This window comes from Perna viridis, chromosome 8 (assembly GCF_037379345.1).
Source record: "Perna viridis isolate PV_CMFRI_1.1 ecotype Kerala chromosome 8, ASM3737934v1, whole genome shotgun sequence".
NCBI lineage: Eukaryota > Metazoa > Mollusca > Bivalvia > Mytilida > Mytilidae > Perna > Perna viridis.
The window spans coordinates 47,965,919-47,989,334 of record NC_142452.1 but is presented as its reverse complement, the minus strand read 5'-3'; the positions used below and the strand labels follow the sequence as shown (position 1 = coordinate 47,989,334).

General features: G+C 33.2%; 1 long non-coding RNA gene across 7 annotated transcripts in view; it reads left to right on the top strand.

Moving 5' to 3' along the window:
• The window catches only part of LOC148610792 (uncharacterized), a 39,765-nt gene extending 30,038 nt beyond the window's left edge, over nucleotides 1-9,727 (top strand). For 4 of the 7 annotated variants that reach the window (XR_015924760.1, XR_015924763.1, XR_015924762.1 and 1 more), the window contains 9 exons: nucleotides 262-349; nucleotides 1,304-1,402; nucleotides 2,499-2,759; nucleotides 3,171-3,443; nucleotides 3,788-3,873; nucleotides 4,300-4,400; nucleotides 5,351-5,449; nucleotides 6,004-6,397; nucleotides 7,061-9,727. This is a non-coding gene — a long non-coding RNA (uncharacterized LOC148610792). The remainder of the gene's footprint in view (nucleotides 1-261; nucleotides 350-1,303; nucleotides 1,403-2,498; nucleotides 2,760-3,170; nucleotides 3,444-3,787; nucleotides 3,874-4,299; nucleotides 4,401-5,350; nucleotides 5,450-6,003; nucleotides 6,398-7,060) is intronic. The other 3 variants (XR_015924759.1, XR_015924758.1, XR_015924761.1) reach the window with 3 other exon arrangements.
• The last annotated feature ends 13,689 nt before the right edge of the window (nucleotides 9,728-23,416 follow it).

Below are 23,416 nucleotides of genomic sequence, written 5' to 3'. Positions count from 1 at the left end.
TTGAGGGGGGAAATCGTGTTGCCTGAGTAAAGCAAGGAAGGATTTCTGCAGAAATGTCTCAAATGATTGGCTATCTTAAAATAAGGAGGTTGGACAAGAACTAATGGTTAAAAAAAACCATGATCATGGTTTAGAAAGCCATAGACAGCAGTTTGGCTGCCAAATGCAACTGTAATGTAACAATCTGTTTTGCTTATAATCCTAATTGTAATTTATACAACCAAAAAAGTATACTTTATTTAGGTATTGTGTATATTTCAGAGGTCACCAGAACCAATGGATGTTTACTGAAGGTCAAGAAACAGTAAACAGAATTTATTGTATGGAGAACAATTCAATCTAGCAGAAGGTTTCTTTATCTATATTCCTTTTTTGATAGTATTTATAATGATAAAAGTTTTTTTGAAATCAAGGAAGTGTAGATATTTATATCAATAATACTGCAATGGTGGACCCCCTTCTTTCAAATATTTTGTTCATTTTGTGCAGTTGTGCAAAATTTGAGCATAAATGGGAAAATGGAACCCCTCCAAGACCTGCCCATGTACGTCATATTTATTTGAGGTAAATCCTAAACATAAATAAACCCATAGAATGTTCTAGCAATGAATGTATTATTTTATAAGGTGTAATTTGTTGGCTTGATTTATTTGTTTTTTTAGCTCACCTCGCTGAAGGCCATATGAGCTATTGCCATCACTTGGCGTCCGTTGTCGTCGTCTTCTGTCATCGTCGTTAACAATTTTTCAAAAAAGTCTTCTCCTCTTACACTACTTGACGAATTGGAACCGACCTTGATATGAATGTTCCTTGGGATATCTTGCATAGAACTGTTGTGGGGATTTTTGATATTTCGAAAAACATGGCTCTGTTACTGAAAATAGAACAAAGGGGTCAGACAGTAGTTTTTTGCATGTATCTCCAAAACCGTTAGGTTTAGCAAAATTATTTCTATAGTTGAAATGACCCTTATTATAAGGCCTTCAAAAGTCCTCAGGGATCAAAGTTGTCAGATGACTCCTTGTAAGAGTTACTGCCCTTGAAAGATGAAAGATGACAGGTTTTTTTTTTTTACAGTTTTCAGCCAATATCTTGAATACTATAATAGATAGAAACTTTCTATTGCTGAAATGATCTTATGATAAGTCCTACCCAAGTCTTCTTGAATCAAAATTGTTGGACAACTGTTAAATTTATTGCCCTTGAAAGACAAAAAAAACCAGGTGAGCCATTCAAGCTCCTGGGAGCCTCTTGTTTGAAAAAAAATGTTTGTGTAAGGACAGTTGTATGTACTTTATTACAGGTTAAGAACAAAGGCTGTTTATATGAAGGTCAACACTAAACAGTACATACATGTATCATTTTGGAACATGTATTTTAAGTATTTCCCAGTTTATGGAAGGTACAGTACTTGTTTTAATAATATATGTGTTCAGTGATTTCACATTTAATCATAATTCAATTGTAATATGTCAATTAAGGCCAATACCCACCTTTCACATTCTATCAGCTTAAAGTTAGAAATTCATGTAAATAATTTCAAAGTCAGTATGTATGTAATTCAGCATGAGTTGTTCCACTTATGTATAGATTAAACATCAGAAGTTATTATTATTACACTTAACTTAATTGTTTATCTACTTAACTGTTTACAGCTAGGTTTGCATTTGTTTGGATGGAATGTGAAACCTAGGTAAAGTTTCCAGAGTTTTTTAGTTCACCTTGCCATAGGCCATGTGAGCTATTGCCATCACTTTGTGTCCGTCGTCATTAACAATTTCTCCTGAAACTACTGAATAGATTTGCATTAAACTTATAATAACTGTTCCTTAGAGTATCCTGCCAAAAATAACCATTTGGATTTTTGATCTATTAAAAAACATGGCCGCCATCACTAAAAATAGAACGTAGAGGTCAGGTAGCAGATCTTTGCACGCATCTCCAAAACCATTAGGTTTAGCCAAATTCTGACATCGGATATAAGTATTCAGCATGATGAGATCTATCTGTGGTCAAAGTTTAGTGAAAATCTGTTGATCCATGTTGGAGTTATTGCCCTTTTTGGATGTTTTTTGCTGTTTTTGATGTTTATTACTTTCAAAAATCTTCTTCTCAAAAGCTACTGCACTAAATTCAATTAAATTTGGTATTTTTGTTTTTTAGGGTATCCTTAACAAAATGACTTTAGATTTTTGATCGGTTAAAAAACATGGCCACCGTTACTTAAAATAGAACATAGTGGTGAGAGAGCAGATTTTTGCATATATATCTCCAAAACCGTTAGCTTTAGCCAAATTCTGACATTGGGTGAAAGTATTCAGCATGATAGAACATAGGGTTCGTACAGTAGTTTTTTTGCATACATCTCCAAAACCATCTTTTGTGGGGGTAATCAGTGGATGTCTGTCCTTGGGAAAAGATAAAATATGATAGCTCCAGTATAAGTAAAGTTAAATCATCGGAAGCTATATATATAGTATAAAAATGAAAATTTGCAGGTCAAAAACAGTGGAGAAAGCAGCAGGTCAAAAATTGGTAATATCAGCAGGACTTGGAAGTCAGAAACCCAAGTTAATTTATGATCAGAATTGTGACATTAGAATTGACAAGTTAATCTGATGATGAGAAAGGGACAAAAAGAACACTAAAAAAGAAAGAAAACTGTAGGTTAAAAGTGGTGAAATGGAATGAACTGCAGGTCAAAAGCAGTGGATAGAAGCCTCAGGTCAACAAGTGGCTACTGGAGCATGAACATGGAGGTAAAAAACCAACTTATTTTGTGATCAAACTAAGACAATTGAATAAACATTGTTAAGTGATCATTGTACAAAAAAAATAGAAAATAAAGATAAAAAGACAAATGAAGAAGATACATAGCATGTCACCACGTTGGATCAGTTAACATTAGTCTTGGAAATGTTTTGTAAAATGCGAGTACATATCGTATGTGATATTGTGCTTATATTTATTTTTTTCCACAAAACAAGTTTTTGTTTTAATAATTGATAATGAGAAAACAATCATTAAGATTAAAGTTCATACTGAAAAAATAAATATAAAATAACAGATATGTATTCAAATAAATGTTCTGTATCACTTTTGAGTTGTGATTCAATGAAGCAATCAAAAACAAAAAAAATGCACTAACACTTCACTTTAATTTGCTGCAGGCTATATCTTCCATGTTGTGCTTGAGGGGGGAAATTGTGTTGCCTGAGTAAAGCAAGGAAAGATTTCTGCGGACACAATGCCTCAAATGATTGGCTATCTTCACTGAAATTACGGTCCACAGATTTCAGTGATACTGCCCTTCTGTATGTAGTAAAGCTTAACTACATACCAAGGTACCCTGCTCAATGTGATATAACCTCTCAACAAGGCCTCCAGAGGATACTGGTCAATATATCACAAAGCAGGAGCAACACGATTACATTGGTCAAGATGTAAGTAATCTTTCATTTATACAAGCCTAACAAGGAAATTGGTGTCTACCAGTCTGTTCACAATAAGTATCCAGTAGAAAGTATTTTATTTTCATGAATCCTTCCAAGTCAGATTTAACATTAGGAGGTTGGTTTAAAAAAATCTATGATCCTTGTTTAGAAAGCCATAGAAGAAGTTTAGACAGAAATTGATACAAAAAATTAAATCCTGGTTGCAGAATTAAATCCAGTACATTGCTACCAAATGCAATTGTAATGTAACAATCTGTTATATTTGTCATCCTAGGCTTATTATATATAACCAAAATTGTGTACTTTATTTAGATATTGTGTATGTTTTACAGGTCACCAGAACCAATGGATGTTTACTGAAGGTCAAGAAACGGTAAACAGAATGTATTGTATGAAGAAGAGTTCAACCTAGTAGAAGGTTTCTACTTTTACTCTGTTATTTTATTGATAGTGGTTAATATCCAGGCTGTGTAGATATTTTTATATTAACAGTACCATAGTGGCAGTTCCAATGGGGGTTCCAGAGGTGTTCCTACCCCCTTATACCCTGCTCAAAAGGAGAGTGAGGTATACTTTTTACCCTTCTCTGTGTTACTGTGTGTTTTGAACTCTTTTTTTCGGTCACAGTTTTTACGATGTACAGTGCCATTGCTCTTAGAATTTTGTTAATTTTGTACAAAGAATGGGCAAATAACAGCCTGAAAACACCCAAAGATCTGCCCATTTACCAGATGACAGTTTTAAACATTAAGATTTGATAGAGATCATGAATTTTCCAGCAATGTATTATTTTATGAAGTGTAGTTTTGTCAGCTTGATTTATTTGATTGTGTAATTTTTACAGGTAAAGAACTAAAGGCTGTTCATGTAAAGGTCAACACTAAACAGTACATACATGTATCATTTTGGAACATGTATTTGGAAGTATTTCCCAGTTTATGGAAGGTACAGTTGTTGTTTTAAAAATGAATTCTGTCTTGAGAAAAATAAAATTGAACGATGTTCCACAGCATTTGATTTTTATGGGGCATTTATTTGCAGAATATGGATTGGCTCAGAGATGTATCACCTAGGTATATTTTTCTGCTAGTTTAAATTGAAAGACACTGAAAATAATACACAATACTATTCAGGCTGGGTTTGTGTATTTTTATACCCACAAACAAAGTTTAAAGAGGGTGTATACAAATCACTCTGTCTGTCCATCCATCTGTCTGTCCACATTACTTGTAAGCACAACTAAACCAATCAAAGGAGGAAGGTTGGGTATCACATGTAGATAAGCATGAAGGGTAATCCAAGGACCTAGATTCGAGAGAAAATTGAAAGGGCAGGGGCAAAACTCAGTCATGGCAAAAAAAACCACCCACAACAAACATAAAATAACCAAAATGATTTAAAGGAACGAAAGTAAATGAGCAACACAGACTCCACTAAAAACTGAGAGCATGGACCACATGCACTGATAGGGAAAGCATCCTCAGCTTTTCTATGACAAGTTGGAACAAATCAATTTTCATGGTGCAGATGGATACACTGTATTGATTCACAAGTTCATGATGACTATTAAACTTCATGGTGCAGGAAAGTCTCAAATTTCTCCAAAGGGAGATAATCCAAATCAAGAGTTTATATGGTAAAACCTCATAGGCCTAACTCCCCCTGAACTTCTCAAGGGATCTTTGGATCTTTTTATATGAAGGCTGGGTCTCATATGCAGATAGGCATGAAGGAATATAATTATTGTTGGATGAAGCCAAAGGAGATAATCCAACAAGTGTCTAACATTATTCTTTTTGTGAGCTTGCTCACACATTTCTAGTTAAAATACTCTTTGTCAAATGCAAATTATTCAAGGGCAATGAAAAATTAGCTTTTTGTTTGTGCTCTTTCAGTTTTGTGAAGGGCTTGTATATACAAACAGGCAGTAGCCTCACTGCTATAAGTACCCAGCAGGAATTACAGAGGTGATGTATTCCTTCCATATTGGTTAGGTAAGTAATACATTTAATAAGTTTGAAGGTAATCATATATCACCATAAACCCTGTCCAAAAATCTAGTGCATCTGCCAAAAAAAAATGCACCACCTTTATTGCTCCATTGTTTGAATCTTTCCATCTGAGTTTCTCTACATTTTACAACCTTTTGAATACATTTCCTCCGAAATCACGTTGATTGATTGAGGTAAAATGGCAGATCACATATTTGAGAAATTTTAATCATTGGAACAAACTTGACTTAGGAATTAAATTTCAAAGCTCTTGAATACTTATAGCTGTACCAAGGATGGGGAAAAACACAAACGAGCGATTTTTTATAAGAGTACCCTGGTAGCTAAATTGCTGCTTGATTCTCGGACCTATCGAGCAATACTTGAATACTCAAGTATTCCTGGACATCTCTAGTTATTATTGTTGATGTGCCAAAAAAAATATTTTTTTTTTAGATATGGTAGATAGGAATTAAATTTCAAAGCAACTGAATACTTATAGCAGATATACCTTTTCTAATATGCTTTTTTCTATGATAAACTTTTTGTGATTTCAGAACAGCTTTACTCAGAACAGCAAAACTTCCAGCTGAAGCCCAGGACATTCGGAAACTGGTTCTTGATCTAATTTTTTTCTTTTTGGGGATTTTTTGGGAGGGAAATAAATATTCAAAATCCATTCAAATTTGTCTTCCATAATATCATTCAACCCTAACAACCCTAACAAGTACTAAAAAATACTCATAAAACTAATGTAACTCACATTTAACCCCTTACTAATTCACATGCACTTAACCCTGAATGAGAGGGAGACTTCTTGCAAGAAATCTGGGGTGATTTCTTGTGAGGCCTTTGGCATATCTATCTTTGGCGGGGGTAATCAGTGGATGTCTGTCCTTGGGGAAAGATCACAAAAGATAGCTCCAGTATACATAGTCAAATCTTCAGAAGGTATATATACTAATGTACAATGAAAGAGGTCATACATGCTTTTAAGCTCATGTAGCCCAAAGGATTATTTCATTATTGCATCTGTTGTCAACTTTTCACATTTTGCTAAATTACATGAAAACCCCTTGACCAATTTTTAACCTAACTTGGCAAAAAGGATATATGCAGGATCCACTTTTGGTTCCTCTTGATTAAACAAGATGTATTTTAAGCTTCTGATATGCCAATTTTCGAAGATCAACTCCTCAGAAATCACATGTCCAAACTTGATAGGGTTAATGACCTGAATGCTTTGTACAAAGGTCCACTTTTTGTGTGGCTTGGGTGGCAGTGGCCACTGAAAAACGATATATCTTTGCGTTCTTTTAGCCAATGGAGACCATACTTGGCAGAAATAATAAAAGGGACAACTTGGATGATTTTTGTTCAACTTGATTTAACAAGATGTCTGCAAGAGGCTGTATAAGTTTTTGATTGGCCAATATATATCTCCAAAACTATAAGGTTAATCAAAATTTTGTGGTTAATTTTTCATGTAAATTAAGCTATGGTGGGAGTTATTGCCCTTTTTTGATGCTTTTACTATTTTATAATTTGTAAATGTATACAGTAAATATTCATATTCTTCCTTGTCTGTTTTATTTCTTTTTAATTTTTTTTCAGTCAATTACAGAAAAAACACTGTGGGTCAAAAAGCGGTGAAATGAAATAAACTGCAGGTCAAAAGCAATAAACAGAGGCTACAGGTCAACAAGTGGCGACTGGAGCATGAACTTGGCGGTCAAAGAACGAGTTAATTTGTGATCAGAATTAAGGCAATAGAATTGACATTGTTAAATGATGATGATCAATGTACAAAAAAGCAACAAAAAAAATAAGATAAAGACAAATGAATTCAAAAGTTCAGAAAAGTAAAGCAATAGAAACAGAAGAGAAAAGAAGGAAAAAATATGTTTTTTTACATTATTTTTTGGTTATTGATCCTTTAGTATCAAAATACCTTATGTTTGTGGTTCATGCCAGGAACTTTCCTACTGTTTCTGAACACTGCACAAAAATATAATTCTTTTATATCATTGAATACATCTTTGTAACCTGTAAATATGTTTCTAGCAATCATTAAGCTCAGCAAGACCTAGTCTATGTTTCTGGCACTTATTCAGCTCAATAAGATCTAGTCAAAATATGTTTCTGGCAATTATTCAACTCAGCAAGACCTAGTCTAAATATTTTTTCTGGCAATTATTCAGCTGAATAAGGTCTAGTCTAAATATATTTCTGGCAACTATTTAGCTCAAGCTCAATAATGAGCTTCAATAGTCTTCAAATGAGATGAAGATTTGAAGGACTCCTTTCAGCCTTGAAAGATGTTTAAATCTCCATCATATCATTAATGTTTTATGATTAATAAACAGGGAGTTCAAATTTGTGGGAACATTCAAATTGATAAAAAGTGTCGAGTTATGAAAATGTTACATTGATCGTGGGAATTATTTTCTTGGGCTGAAATTGGTTCCATATAAATATGTAATTACAGTGTGGGATAATACTACGTTGAAATAGTTATGGATGTGACTGCAAATTAAATTTTGGACAAGTTTTTTAAAAAAATTGAGAAAAAGGTGAAATGGAACAAGATTTGTAAATGTGTGTGAAGTTATAATTATTGTTATTGTTATAATATGGGAAATGCAAATGTATGAGTATATTTTTCTGCTTTTCGAAGTATATAAGAAAATTAATGTATTTTCATTTTGATTTTTAATTGAGAGTATGGTCAAGTGTTTAAATGGACCAATTGGTGTTTGATTGAATTGGCGCCAAAGTTGGCTTGGCTAGTTTTTTTGTTTCAATCTAGCCGCACACATTTAACAGTAAACACCGATATTAGTATTGCATAATTTTTAAGATGAGATTTTTGGATTACTTTTTAGTTTACAGGTTAATGTCATGCATATATTTCTGTTATTTTTTTTCCAAGGCGTAGGACTTGAACGCCTACTCTGGAGGCGGTGTCGGCATTACCTCGAGTCACAGGTTTCCATCGTTTTTTTTTTTAATCTAATTGTTTTTTAGCGTTGGTTTTTCCTGGGTGGCATTCATCGCCAATGAAAGAGTGTATTTTCATTCATGAATTTTATTCATATGAAAACTTTCAAAAAAAAAGAAAAAAGAAAGAAACACAAGAAAAAGGAAAAAATAACAAAGATATAATATTTATTTTTTTGCTTCTTTAACTTTCATTCTTCTAGAATTATCAAATTTCAAACATTTTTCACAGATTAGTTATTTTTTAATGATAAATTAAAGCATTTTAAAAATCTGTCATTTCATGTATTGAATTTTGAAATATTAGCATTTCTGCCTTGGTTCTTTAATCGAAGTACACAGAAAAACTATTTCTTGTAATGGTAAAAAAAAATGCAACTATTTTACCCCTATTCCTCCCCCATCTGGTAATGTACATCATAATTTTGTTGCCATTTTCTCCCTACTTCAAGTGTCAGTCATGTGATTGCATCCTATATCCTGCTTCTTACCAGATTAAAACAGTAACAACTTCAACTACTATCGTGGAACCGAGGAAATACCAAGTAGTGAAGACATTTTCGGAAAACTTTTTTGAAAAATAGTGATATTAACAATTGAAATCTTTTATTCACGCCTACATACAAATTAAGGGGCAACATTTTACTCAGCAGCTACACTTCATTGGTATAATTAGGGGCCCTGTACCATGCATGTGCAGCTTGTACATATGTTAAGGGAGAGCAGGGGTATTCTCAAGAACAGATTTTTCATACTTGTCCTTTGGCATTACATTTTTATTTTATTAAAAAAAATTTTTTACAACAGTGATCACAACTTAGGCTTATTTATTTCTCTTTTGATTTTTGGTTCCAGAATGGTTGTTATATTGCCAAGTGGTGAAGTTTGGAAATAGGTTCCCAAATCCTTTAAAATACTAATTAAGGCATGCATTTCATAGCCGCTAACAACCAAGTCCAACTCCACCTTCTTATAGGGGAACTGTTTTGACGGAGATTGGGCAAACTACTGCCGCCTTAACCAGTCAGCCTCGGGTAGATGGGACTCGTTAACCTTGCAAGATAGCCGATCTAAGTGAAATGAAGCTATTTTTTTCAGCATATTTTAGCAATTTTACTATTTTAGCATTAGTTGTAATTATACTTAAACTTGGTTCATACATATTGTAGCATTGTTTCTTTTTTCCCTGCATTTTGTGATAAATTTATCAAATAGCAATTAAAAATGTATATGGAATGTTAGTTTGTTTAATGACAACAAATAAAATATCATTGACTGAAACTGTTACCTTTTTAGTCTGTTTATAGCCAATTGAGATGAACTGAAAAGGAATAAATCTACTATGTTGTATTTAAGTCCGGTATCCACTAGTTTAGACTTCACATTGCTTCTATTCAAACTTTTTTGCATGTTTCTTTTTTAAAATTTCATTGCTGGATCGATTTTACCGGTCTAATTTAAATTTTAAAAGAAAAATAGCATTACATTCATATTTGAGAGTGGTGCAGTAATGATGAGTTGTAGCCTATTTTTCTTGTTTCTCGTTGTGAACAAACCTTGTGTTAATCTGCACATCTGTATAACCAATGTATCAACATTGCTTATCAGAATAACAGGACAACAAAATAACCTGTGTATACCAAACACACCCAAAAATGTGCACATAACTGATTATACCATTGGATTATAAACAACAGAGTATCATACTTTCAAAATGTATACCAACACCTGTGCATGAACTTAAACCATGTATATACAAAAATATATATATATCATCATTTATCAAGTCAGAAAAAAGCTTGCCAGGCAATCTCTAGCACTACTGGAGTAATAAACAGACCATCCTTTAAGACCTAAAAATGTTTCCGATCACCCTTGGCCTACTGACCCTCTTTCAGGCCCCCTACTCATAAATTTTGATTTGAAATTTTGAAGAAAAAAATTACGTAAAAATTCTGCCGATTATCTTTCAGAAAAAAAGAAGAAAATTGAAAACACACATGCCATAAGTGTACTCTTGGTCGTGGATAATCCCTTTTTGTAATTCGGCACTATAGATATTTTTTTTGTTTTTACCACCTCCGTCAAAACAGAAAAAAATTACTCATGGGCCAAATCCCTAAAGCGATTAGGCTGTGGACTGAGTCTATTGTATGTTTAGTCTTTGCATATTTAGTTTTCATTGTATCTGTATGACTTGTGTCATTTCAAAAATATCAAATGAAAATAAAAATTCCTACCTACCGACACTACAAAATTTTAGAATAGTTTTTTTATTTTTTCTGCCTTGGAAATTTCTCGTGAATTGACTGGCATGCACCAATATCAGTCTTACATGCACCGAAAAGTGCTGATTTTATCCCAAAAAAAGTATTTTTGCTGGGTCAAAGATTCAGCAAATGCTACTGTAGTCTATACAACGCTGTATATAGCGTACATATTACAGATTGCATCACCTGTTCGCCGATCGACATTAAATCACGTGATAATGCATTAATTTTTATTCTATAATAGACCCAGGCAGAAGTCGATACTTCAAGGTATACTGAATTTCACCAAATTTGTACCAAATAGTACCTAAATGAAGCAAAGCTTGGGTAACATTTCATTTCTTATTCTTCTCAATAATAAGAGGCTAAAATGAGGACCATCTCTAGGTCCACCTTTTTGGCCCCTGAAATTCATCAAAATTCCTAAAAATTACATAATTTCGACACCATTCATATTGAAATGCTCCTGATGAAAAACAAGGTAATCAAAGGTTATAATTATATAAATGTATCAAATATCTTTATGTCTGAACAAAAATATAACTAATTTTAAGTTACACTTTAAGGGAAATAACTCTTGACGTAGGATGAATTTTCCAAATTGGAATAAAAAAAATTGAAAAACTACCAAATAGTACCAATCTTCAAACAAAAATAAAAAAATAGAATTGACGCCTCGTTTTCATTTTCAATAGTTTCTAATTAAAAGATTTAGACTTACTTTTTACATTATATCAATGTTTTATTTGGGTTCTGAGGATTAAGTACTTTTTCGTAAATTTTAAAATTGCATATATTTAAAAAAAAGGATAAAAATCACTGAACAAAGAGTTAGCTCCCTTGAAAAGCATATCTTATATAAAATGCAGTTTTATTTATATTAATGCTCATTAGCTGCCTATACGCAAATACGCAGTTGTGTACTTTCGGAAAAAGTAACAAAAATAAAAACACACATTTTAAAGATGAAATAAAGGTTTTATGCAACGACTCACTGGGGGCCTTGAGCGACCCCCCCTCCAAGGCCCCTCGCCGTAATTTTGCGTACAAATAAAACAGGCCTATCTACGCCCCTGACCACAATACAAATAAGTTAGCTTACTTAAAACGTTTAAAGTAAATGAAAAAGGGGGAATGGGTTGTCACATGTACACACATACACATGGATGAATTTCAATTTCTACTTAATGCATACCAAGAACATTTGGATTGAAAATAGCTCAAGATTTTATTTCTGTCTTGTTGATAACTCCTCTAAACTTCAGTGAAATTAGGTCTTCTCTCTTTCAAAGGGTAGACAATTTGAATAAAAATGTATTGTAACCATAAGTTTTCACATATATCTTAATTTAAAACTACTTTTCAAGAAATTAGCAAATCTTTCTGCCTAAAACACAACAAACAGTAAAATATAATAACTTACAAGAATGTGACTGAATTTTTTTGTATGTATTTTTTTTTTCTTAAATAATCTCATACACGTTCATGTTGTACATGCATTATATATGGTCTGCATCAATAAAGAAGTTTTCACAATTGAAATATTGTTTTTTCCCATTTATATTAGAGAAACCCTCATTATGAAAATTATTTAGCTTTTTGAGTTGATAAAAATCATACTCCTATTACATGTATTACAGGCCATACTACAGACTAGTAATACCTTGAGAAAAGCTCACTTATTGGTGGAAATGCAAAATGAAACATTCAAATATGACGAAGAATTTGTGGAAACTTCATTAATTCCATTTATTAGTTTTCTGGGGAGTAGCAAATGAACCGACACACAGAATGATCAATATTTATGTACATGTATACTATGCTTTTTAAAGGGGGGATAATAAAACAGACTATACTGTCCGTAACGCTGCCTGTTGTTGATGTATTATTTACATTCTAAACTTCCATTTTTAAAGCTGATTTTGCAAGTTTGGATAAATACACAAATATCAATTTTCAAAACTGTTTACATTTTGATTTTAATTTTCTTTCAAGTCACTCATACAAATTCTGTTAGCATATTTTTAGTTACATAATAAATATGAATATACAGTGTAGTATGCTAGTTCATAAATCTCACTCGGTTCTTCATTTTTCTTGGTTTTCATAGACAGTCCCACTCCGTTTGTTTTGGACTTTACTGGAAGTCTCCATCATCTTTAAAAGGGCAATGAGCTAAGAGACTCTTCACTTCTGCACAAAAATCCAATCATTTGGGTAAAATATAGTCTTCCACACTAATCACAGCCATTGATAATTTGTAATAAATAATTTCACAGAACTTGCTTACTACCAGAGGTTTCTCTTTCCTCAAATACATGTTCATGTATATCACATACAGTTTGACATCTTTGTCTGATAAGGGCCCATCCAGTTATGTTTTTGTTTTCTGTGAATTGTAATTACTCTCATTAGATTGATTGTGCATTACATTTGACTGGTGACAGGTTACTGAGTCGGCACTCAGTATTTGCCAACAACTACATATGTACATTGCAACATTAGAAGTGATAGTTGCTCCAGGGTGAAAAAAAGTTTCGACTATCACTGTTTTTTTTCAAGAGGAAACTACTTTCTGAATGACTTTTCACAGCTAGGTTCTGAGCAACTAAACCTCCATGTTCAGTAATACATTTCTCTTGAGATGTGCATTTCATACATGTAGCTGCATTTCACAGGGTTCTTTTAAAACCTCAAACGTATAAACAGTACAATATGGACCATTTGTTCTGAACTTAATACACTTAACTGCATCACATTGATACACATGTTTACTATTAATATGTCTACAGTATTAATAGTAAACACGTGTATCAATGTGATGCAGTTAAGTGTATTAAGTTAAGATTCAGTAAAATACAACTTCTTCTACATTGTATGATAAGGAGGCTATTTTTTATTTAAATGTCTTCTTAATTTATTGACAGATTATAAATAATTCAAGGGATTTTAATGTGGATAACTGCTAGCTATTGTTAACACTGAGATTCATTTTTTATATGCATGCATGAGAAGGGTGTAGCATAATGCCCAGTTTGCACCACTCAATGTAGACCCATATTGACATTTTTCTCTCATTTGTTTTTTATCATTTATGGTTGATATGCTACAGAGTATAATGCAGTGTAGCTTATCATAACAGCTAATTATAATTATATAGTACATGTATAATTAGAACCGAAAAAGATATAAATGTATGGTTTATGTCATGAAAATAAAATAAGTCAAGGGGATATCGACTTATCTTGAACTATTGTGGAATTTTAAATCAGGGACGGATTTAGGCTTGGGCATGGCGGGCATGCGCCCACCCCCCTCAAAATTTGCATGTCTTTGATCCCTGGTTGAAATACACCAGAATATAAAATTGGTAGTTGTGCACTGCTTCTCTGCCTAGTCTGTGCCATATGAGAGATATCATTCTAAATGATTGGCAGGGAAACAGAATAATGAGTTTGACTGCCTACCTGCAGGCTGTGACTACTGTCAGGTCAAGCACCAGGCAAGGTCAGCTTGAATGGTCAAACATTCTCTTCCTGAAATGCATGAAAAAATGGAGGATTATAAATCGCAATCGACAAAAACTAGATAGAAATGGACATTATTCAAGTGACAGGTTAATATAAAAAGCTAGCTATCAATTTCAATATGACTTGAAAACACAGGCCCCCATTTCAGACAGAGCCTTGCTCTCTACGTACTACCACTCTTGGGTGGTAATGGGGTCTGTGCTTTAATATTATGCTTTGTAGCCCACCATGGCATGACCACGTAGAATTTGCTACATTGTACCTAAGACTTTGAAAGACATACCTTTTTAAACTGTAATTAATAGAGGATGAAGTCCCCATAATGGTACTCAACAGCAATAGAATCAGATACCGAATACAATGCTCAGTGGACATTATGTCAATGACTTTTGTACCTGGCTCCATTGAGTGTGGTGCTCTGAATAGGTGCAAAATTATAACTACGGCCATTTTTGAAAATATTTAGTAATCTGAATGGTCACAACTAGTAAGTATAAAAAATATAATAAATGAGCAATGGCTACATGTTTATAGCTGGGGACTGATACAATTTCAACTTACTAAGTTTTACCAAATTGTGTAATTTGGGAAGAAAAATTAATTGAAGATGATGTAAAGCTGTAAAAAGCATACATTTTTTAAATGTCAATTTACTCTACTTCATGCTCTTACAAGTTACATCTGCCTCGTAGTATAAATGTATTTGTAATTTTTACTTACCAGAATCAACTGGTACAATATGCCAGTGCCCGGCACTGGCGGCAGTGGTTGCACAAGTTCTTCCCTGGTCTGATTTCTGAAGACCGGTCTGCATTTTATTGTTCACTTCCGGGAAATTAAAACACTGTATCGCTATGCAAAAGCTTCTATTTTATGCTTTTCTTAACATTTTTATCCAGTAGAACTAGATATTTGTCATTTTTATCAGTATTTTATTTCACAAAAAGATATTTTGCTTTTAACATTGAACTCAATGCTATGTTAATGACGAATCTCAATGCATTTGAATGGGAGATGGGGGCCCATTCTCATGAAATCACGGAGTCACGTGACGAGACTTACATACCCTAATTGCAAACTGAAAAATAACAAAGCTTTGGGTGAAAATCAAATTGTGAACGAGTGCATTAAAAGTACCTCCCAATATCTTATGGAAGTGTATGAACTTTTATTCTATGTAATTCTTGATACAGGTATAATGCCAAACTTGGCTTGTTGGCAATATCATTCCAATATATATTGTATAAGAATAAGGATGAGATTGATTACACTAAAAACGTTTGGCCGACCACAATTGTGAGCTGCATTGGCAAACTTTTTACTGCTATTTTGAGCGAACGCCTTAACAGTTATTCGGAAAATCTTTCATTACTGAAAAAAATCAGGATGGTTTTTCCCAGGGATATTCAGCTGTACATAATTTATTTACCCTATATTCATTTTTTGAAACTCTGAAACAGAAAAAAGAGAAATTAAGTTATACTGTGTCTTTGTAGATCTTGAGAAGGCGTTTGATAGTTTGAAGAGATGGGCTATGGCATGAATGTATTATAATCAGTATATTGTATCAATGGTAAAATGTTCAGTGTTATACAAAATATGTAAACGGATTGTTTATTATAAATGTACACCAGAATATCAGAATATTTCCCCTCGTGAAATTGGAGTTAGATCAAGTGAAAACCTTTCACCTTTCTTGTTTGCATTGTTATTAAATGATTTAGAAGACTTTATGAACAAGTATGATATCTTAGATTATAAATTCGTTATCAGATGAAATAGAAAATGAATTAAGTTTATTTATGAAAATATTTAAATTGCCATAATCACGCAGATGATACTGTACTTATGACGGAAACACCAAAAGATTAACACAGATGGTTTTCATCAGTATTGTGTAACGTGGAGACTTAAAGTTGATGTAAAGAAACAAAAGTGTTGTGTTTTTGTAATGTCAGAATAACAAATAATCCAAGATTATTGTTTAATAACAGAAATATTGACATTGTGAATGAGTTTAGGGATACTTCTATAAAAAACCGGCAAGTTTGCAAAAGCAATACAATTGCAAGCAGATAGAGGGCGAAGGGTCATGTATGAAATTCTAAAAAGGGGTAAATATCACAATTTATCAAATTGAATCTTCTGTCAATTACAAAATGTAGATATATTTGATAAGACTATAAAACCCATTCTTCTATATGACTCGGAGGTACGGAGCTTTAGTAATATTGACTGTACTGAACAAGTGCATCTTAAATTTTGTAAAATATTACTGAATTTGAGAATGACAACATAAAATTGTATGGTATACTGTGAACTTGGACGATATCCGCTTATTTTAGATGTGAAGCAGAGAATGATTTCTCATTGGACTAAACTTTTAACAGGAATACAATCAAAGATATGTTCTGTTGTGTATACGTTAATGCACGTTATGCATTCACAAAATCGTCACATTTCCTTAGTTAATTCTTCTAATAAAAGAAGATACTAGGTTGTCATATATATGGATTTCCCAAACATTTGTAAGTGATATACGGCTGAAACTGACAATCAATCTACGTGATCAGTTCCAACGAGAGTGGAACAATGTGATTAATGAAAATTGGAAAGCATTTCAACTTCGACATTTAATGATAAAAATGTTTTGGTTTTGTTGTTATAGATTTTGATTAACAAACCATCGTTTACCTATTGGGCATGATAGATGGACTAACGTTCAAGGAGAATATAGATACTGTACTCTCTGCAATTTGAATGAGATTGGTGAAGAGTTTCACTATATAATGATATGTCCTTTTTTAAATCAATCTAGGAAGATGTTTATTAGCAGGAATGTTTATCAACGTCCCAATATTATTAATTTCAAATATGCCACGAACCTAAACTTTTGAGACTACATTTGTATGTAAATTTGTCAGAATTATAAAGAAATATGTTGAGCCTCCTGGTTAACCCTGTTGATAAATTACGTTATTATGTATATAGTTGAAGTACCATTCTGTGTAAGAATGGATGACACATAATTTTTTCTCAATTCGGTCTTATTTTCCTCAAATATATTCAATACATCTAGTTATTTAGATTTATTCTGAAGCATCTGTTACATTGATATTTTTACTGGCTATACAGGGGAAAGGGCCGGACAATTTTCCTGCAATCTTTCCATAGTGCATTTCAACTGAATTTGACCTACCAATTTCTTAAAAAGACAAACTTTATTTCATATTCCTATACTTCACCCATTGCATCCAAAATTTTCAATTATAAAAGGCTATTGCAGAACCTCGACATTGAGGACTTCCAATCTAAACCACCTGACTGTTCTTGCAAAAACTCTCCATTCAAAAATTGAGATTTGTCCATCATCGAAAACGAATCTCTGCGTAATATTCTTTCTAAAGGTCCCAAGTACCGTGAACCACGCTCCATAAATTGGAATTATAACTTTAAAGTTCTTATGGATGCCGTAGAGGACTACGCAAGAAAATGGATAAAACGAGAACAAGAAGATATTGATTCTCTGTCAGAGTGGTTATAGGCTGTGAGGTCTTTAATTTGGAAACAAATAAAAGTTTCAAGTAGGTCAATTAGTGCCAATGCTACATCAGTTTCAAAGACCCCGATGTAGCAAAAACATTGTCTACTGTACATGACAAGTATGTTGTCGTACCAGCAGACAAAGCCCAAAACAACATTGTTTTTGTCTGCAAAACGTCTTACATCCAACATTTATTATCAGAGGTAGGCGTAGAAAATAACAGCAGTGCTAAGACATATACTGCTACCACACTCTCCAAAGAAGAAATTGTGGAAAACCATAAATCTGTGCTATCCTCTTTTGGTCTCTCCACCAAAGACGATGACTGTGATTTACCGTCTATGTACTGGATTCCTTAACTCCACAAGAATCCATACAAACAACGTTACATAGCTGGATCTGCAAAATGTACCACCAAACCTCTTTCAAAACTTTTAACTTCTATACTCATAACTGTCAAAGAGGGTCTGCAGTCCTACCACAAAATTTGTTACTCCCGTAGTGGTATTCATTCAATGTGGATCCTGAAAAATTCGAAAGATCTTTTGGAGACAATCAGTTCAAGACTATTATCGGAATGTAATAGCATTAAAACCTATATTTTTTCAACACTGTACACTTCTATTCCACATACTCAGTTAAAATCCCGACTTAAAAACATTATACATCGTCGTTTTTCCAAAAACGATGGTACACCGAGATACAAATATATAGTTCTTGGTAGGGATTCCTCACACTTTGTAAGAAATAATTCCAAATCATCTTCCAAATATACAGAGGATGTTTACAAAATGTTGGAATTTTTAATCGACAACATATTTGTCCAGTGTGGTGGACGCGTTTTTCAACAAACGGTCGGCATTCCAATGGGAACTAATCGTGCTCCTCTACTTGCTGGTCTATTCCTTCACTCTTATGAGGCTGACTTTATAGCTGATCTGATCCGAAAGAAAGAATATCGTTTGGCTAGATCCTTTGATCTCAGTTTTCGCTATATAGATGACGTATTATCTTTAAACAATTCTAATTTTGGGGATTTAATACATCGCATCTACCCAAAATAACTTGAGATAAAGGATACTACATACACTGTGAAGACAGCCTCATAACTTGACCTACACTTAGAAATCGATGGTAAAGGAGAACTATTGACCAAACTTTACGACAAATGTGATGACTTTTCATTCAAAATTGTCAACTGTCTTTTCATTTGTGGCAACATCCCTTCAGTACCTGCGTATGGAGTGTTCATATCACAACTCATACGTTATGCCAGAGCTTGCCGAGACTACGCAGACTTTTTGTATCGCGCTAGAATTCTAACAAATAGGCTTCTGGAGCTGGGTTATGTTGCTACAAGATTAAAGTTATCACTACAAAAGTTTCATGGTGGTCATCATGAACTCATTGATTGTTACGGTGTATCCATCTGCCCCATGAAAACTGATTTGTTCAACCGGTTATAGTTTTCCTTTCCTCTTTCGTCTACCCTGGACTTGACTTTTCATGAGCAACTCGGCGGGTGTTTCTCGAAAAGCTGAGGACGCTTACTCTACCGGTGCATCTGGTCCATGCTCCCAGTTTTTAGTGCAGTCCGAGTTGCTCATTTGCTTTTGTTACTTTGTATGTGTGTTTTTAGTTACTTTATGTTCTTTGTTGTGTATGTCTGTTTTCCATGTCTGGTCTTTGTCCCTGGATTACATTCTGTTGATTACCGCTATAACCTTGGTTCCCTTGATTACGCTTACAAACACTTTCCTGTTTGGTGGTTATTTCTGGAGGTTATAAAGTATTAATACTTTATTGAACAAAAATAAAAATATCTGCGTTTTATTTCTTTAAGTGCCACACCTTATATACATTATTTGTCTGATTCTAAAACTACCGAAGTACTTGAATATGTTAGCAGTAATTTCTGTACCTGTACATGGTGGCGATGAAAATAAAGATATATATTTTTATATAGCGTAGCTGGCCGAGGTGTCTAGGGCGCTGGACTTCGTGCAGGCGGTGTTCCCAGCTAGCACAAAAACGTAATAAAAATGTTTCCTTAAAAATGTTTTTAAAACGTAAAAATGTATGGTTGCAGAAATGTTATAACAATGTTTTCAACAACCAGTTATTATAATGTTTTTCAATAACATTTTTTTTTTCAAAACAAATTGTATTATGAATATTTTTATGCAAAATTTGCATACACATACAACAGGTTTAACATGAGATACGAAATTTGTAGAGTTCTCTATATTTTGTAGATGTAGCAACAAACTAAACGAAATTTCAAAGATAGGTTTTGTCAGTTCACTTATTCATCTTCAGGCATTTCAAGCAGTGTCCATTTCCGTTCTTTGGTTTCCTTCAAACAGGAAGTGGATATCCATGGAACCAAACTTCATACATGTGTTCTATAATTAAAACTTTACTTAAGTTCAGCAAAAACAGAGTTGGATCCAAGAGGGGCCCAGGGTCCCCTCATATTTTAAAAAAATGATTTTTTAGAAAATTAATGATACTACCCATAGTGAGCCCCCTCAAAGGCCATACTTCCCCACCTTTTGGAGTTTCTGGATCCGCTACTGATTTATGTAAAACAGTTATTTCATATTGCGGTCAAATGAATGAACGGATACACGGAAAGACTAACAAATGCCATGAGCACTAGTCATGGTCCAATCAGATTCTCACCACTATATAAAACTGATCTTGAAAAAAATTAATCATCTTGGTTTATTAGGAATATTAAACCATTAGGTATGGGCTTCTTTTGTAATCCTTATTCCCGGCAAAAGAGAGAGATCATGTGTATTTCTTATAAAGAAATAAATTAAAATGACAAGCATTATATATAATCAAAACTGTGAACTTATTAGCTCGATCCAAATCCTCGGAGAGGGTAAAATCCTACAATAAACAACAACAACAAACACCAAAGAATTTTCAAAAAAGGAAGAAAAACAAACATTCTACATATTTATCTTTTCGGGCCATTATTCTAAAATAGTAAGGGCCAAAATCACTGTCCTGAACGAGCCCGATTTAGATTTTTTTGGACCTGGTTTCGATGACGCAAGATGGCGGACGGGCACTTTGACGAAAGGTAGGTATCTTACATATCTTTCTGATTTGACCTTATGCAGACTTGTAACTGCTTAAAATTTTAACGCACAAATAGCAACTATCTTCTTTTTTATTAACAATACTCGTTCACGGGCGATAATATATTTAATCTCAGCAGAACATCGATTGAAATCTTGGTTAATGTGAAAAAAAAAAAAAAAAAACGAAATCAACCAGAGTGTCGAGCATTCTTTCCATCATTTCATATTATATACTTATATCTTATTTTTGAATGAAACCGTTGTCTATAATAATTTTATTCAGGCAAAAATCATTCCCGTATAAAAAATTAACAGGTAATTAAATGTAACTGCAGATTTATGGTGTTTACAAAATAGCCAATGACCTGGTTTAGATTAATCAATCATTCAGTGACCTTGAGCACTTTTCATTCGAAAAGTTCCCGGTTTAGATAAAAAAAGAGACCCGGTTTAGACCTTCCAGGTTCTGAGGACCCGATTCAAATCATTGAAAACTTTCATTTAGCTGTCTTTACAATGTACTGCAAGTGCGATTGATAGCGAAGAAGCTGATAAACATTTTAATTTTTGTTGTCGTGTCGATTCGGAAAGTACCTCGTCACACTTAAAACACTGAATAGAAATCAACAAAAAATCTATTGTCGTTGCACAGAGTATAGATTTCAATCGATGTTCTGTGAAGTTAAAGGCATTTTCGTCCGTATACGGGACTCAAGGATCAACAAATTTTGATTTCAACAAGAAAAAGGAAGGAATGGAACATACAACCCAGTTGCTCTGTTGGCAGAGCACCTTGCCCCCGTCTAGGTTTCTGAGCTTTATTTAGTCGCCTTTACGACAAGCTTAGCGGTGCTGCAGGCCCAATCTTTTGACACTAGGACCTGCACGGGGCATTTGAGAAATTAATGTGTCACACATATGATGATTATTTGACAGAATTTACTTTGAAATATATGTATTAAAACCATCAACATAATACTGATTGAAAATTTTAACATTTTTAACAATAATTTTAGACTAATAGGTACATTAAAAGTGTTCGCACACATACACTTTGCAAAAGTATGTCATTTTGAAATTGTTTTCCGAAATAAGAGTATCGCAATCACCAACCGTATACTAATATTGCCATTTTTGATATTTTAAACAATAATTTTTTACCATTATTAAAGTTAAAATTGTTTGCATTCTTACAACCTGCCGAAATATTGCATTTTTGAGATATTGGACTGAAATTAATGTGCCACAGCCACATGTATGATACTTACATGTAGTTTTACAATTTTAACATTTTAAACAATAATGTAAGACCATAACGGTAATTTCAACTGTTCGCACTGATTTAATTTGCAAAAATATATCATTTTCAAGAAGTTAGTTGATATTGAATTTAAACATTTTTTTTTTATTTTGTGGTACTGGGACTGAATATGTATAGATTTGGAAAAGTGTTTACCTATATCAAATTTGAAATAAAACAAGAATATCGATTTTAAAAATTATTTTAGAAAATTCATTCATAATTTATATATATATAATAACAAAAATGTAACTTAAAATCATATAAAACAGCAAAGTACTTGAGAAAAGGGAAGAGCAACTCTGAAATAAAAATGTACAGCCCATGGAAACGAAAATAAAAACGCCAAAAATGTCTAAACGGAAAACAATTACGGAAAATTCCGGAATTGGTACGACTAATAACCAAAAAATAAGTTAAAATTATATAAAATGCAAAGGACAAAAAGGGGAGAGCAACTCTAAAATAAAGATGTACAGCCCATGGAAACGAAAATAAAAACGCCAAAAATGTCTAAACGGAAAACAGTTAAGAAAAATTCCGGATAAAGATAATAGAAAAACAAGTTCAGACATGCAAAAAACTGATGACGTCATATTTGACGTCCCTGACGACTAGTATAAATACGACGTAAGTAACGTCAAAAATTCATAATTCAAAATTAGATGGGAGAAAGAGGACGTGAAATACGTAGATGCCTAAGAGAAATTATTCGACTGCTTTTGGAAACATGCCTAGAAGCAACAAGAGAGCTAGATACTATAGACGGAAGAGATATGCAGCAATAAGAGCATACTACAGAAAAAAAGCGTATTACAGAAGGAGATATAGAAGGGGTACGACGGTTACGGTCTCGAAGCCAGACTATATAACTAAAGCAATACATAATGGACAAATAGATGTACAAGCTACAACTACAGATCCAACATCAAGGTTTGGTGCATTTATATTCAGATTGAGTCATTGCCATTGCTATGATACATGGAGAAAGATGTATGATCAGTATAGAATTAAAAAAAGTAAAAATATATTTCTATACTCAAAATATAGAACTTGGAAATCAAGATGGATTATTGATGCTAAAAACAGATTATGACGATAATACAGGAATTCAACCAGCTAATTTGATGGCAGATCCAAAAACATGTATATATAGATTAAATGAACAAAGATTTGTAAACTATACATGATATCCAAGAGCATCAACAAATGTTTATGGAGCAACAAA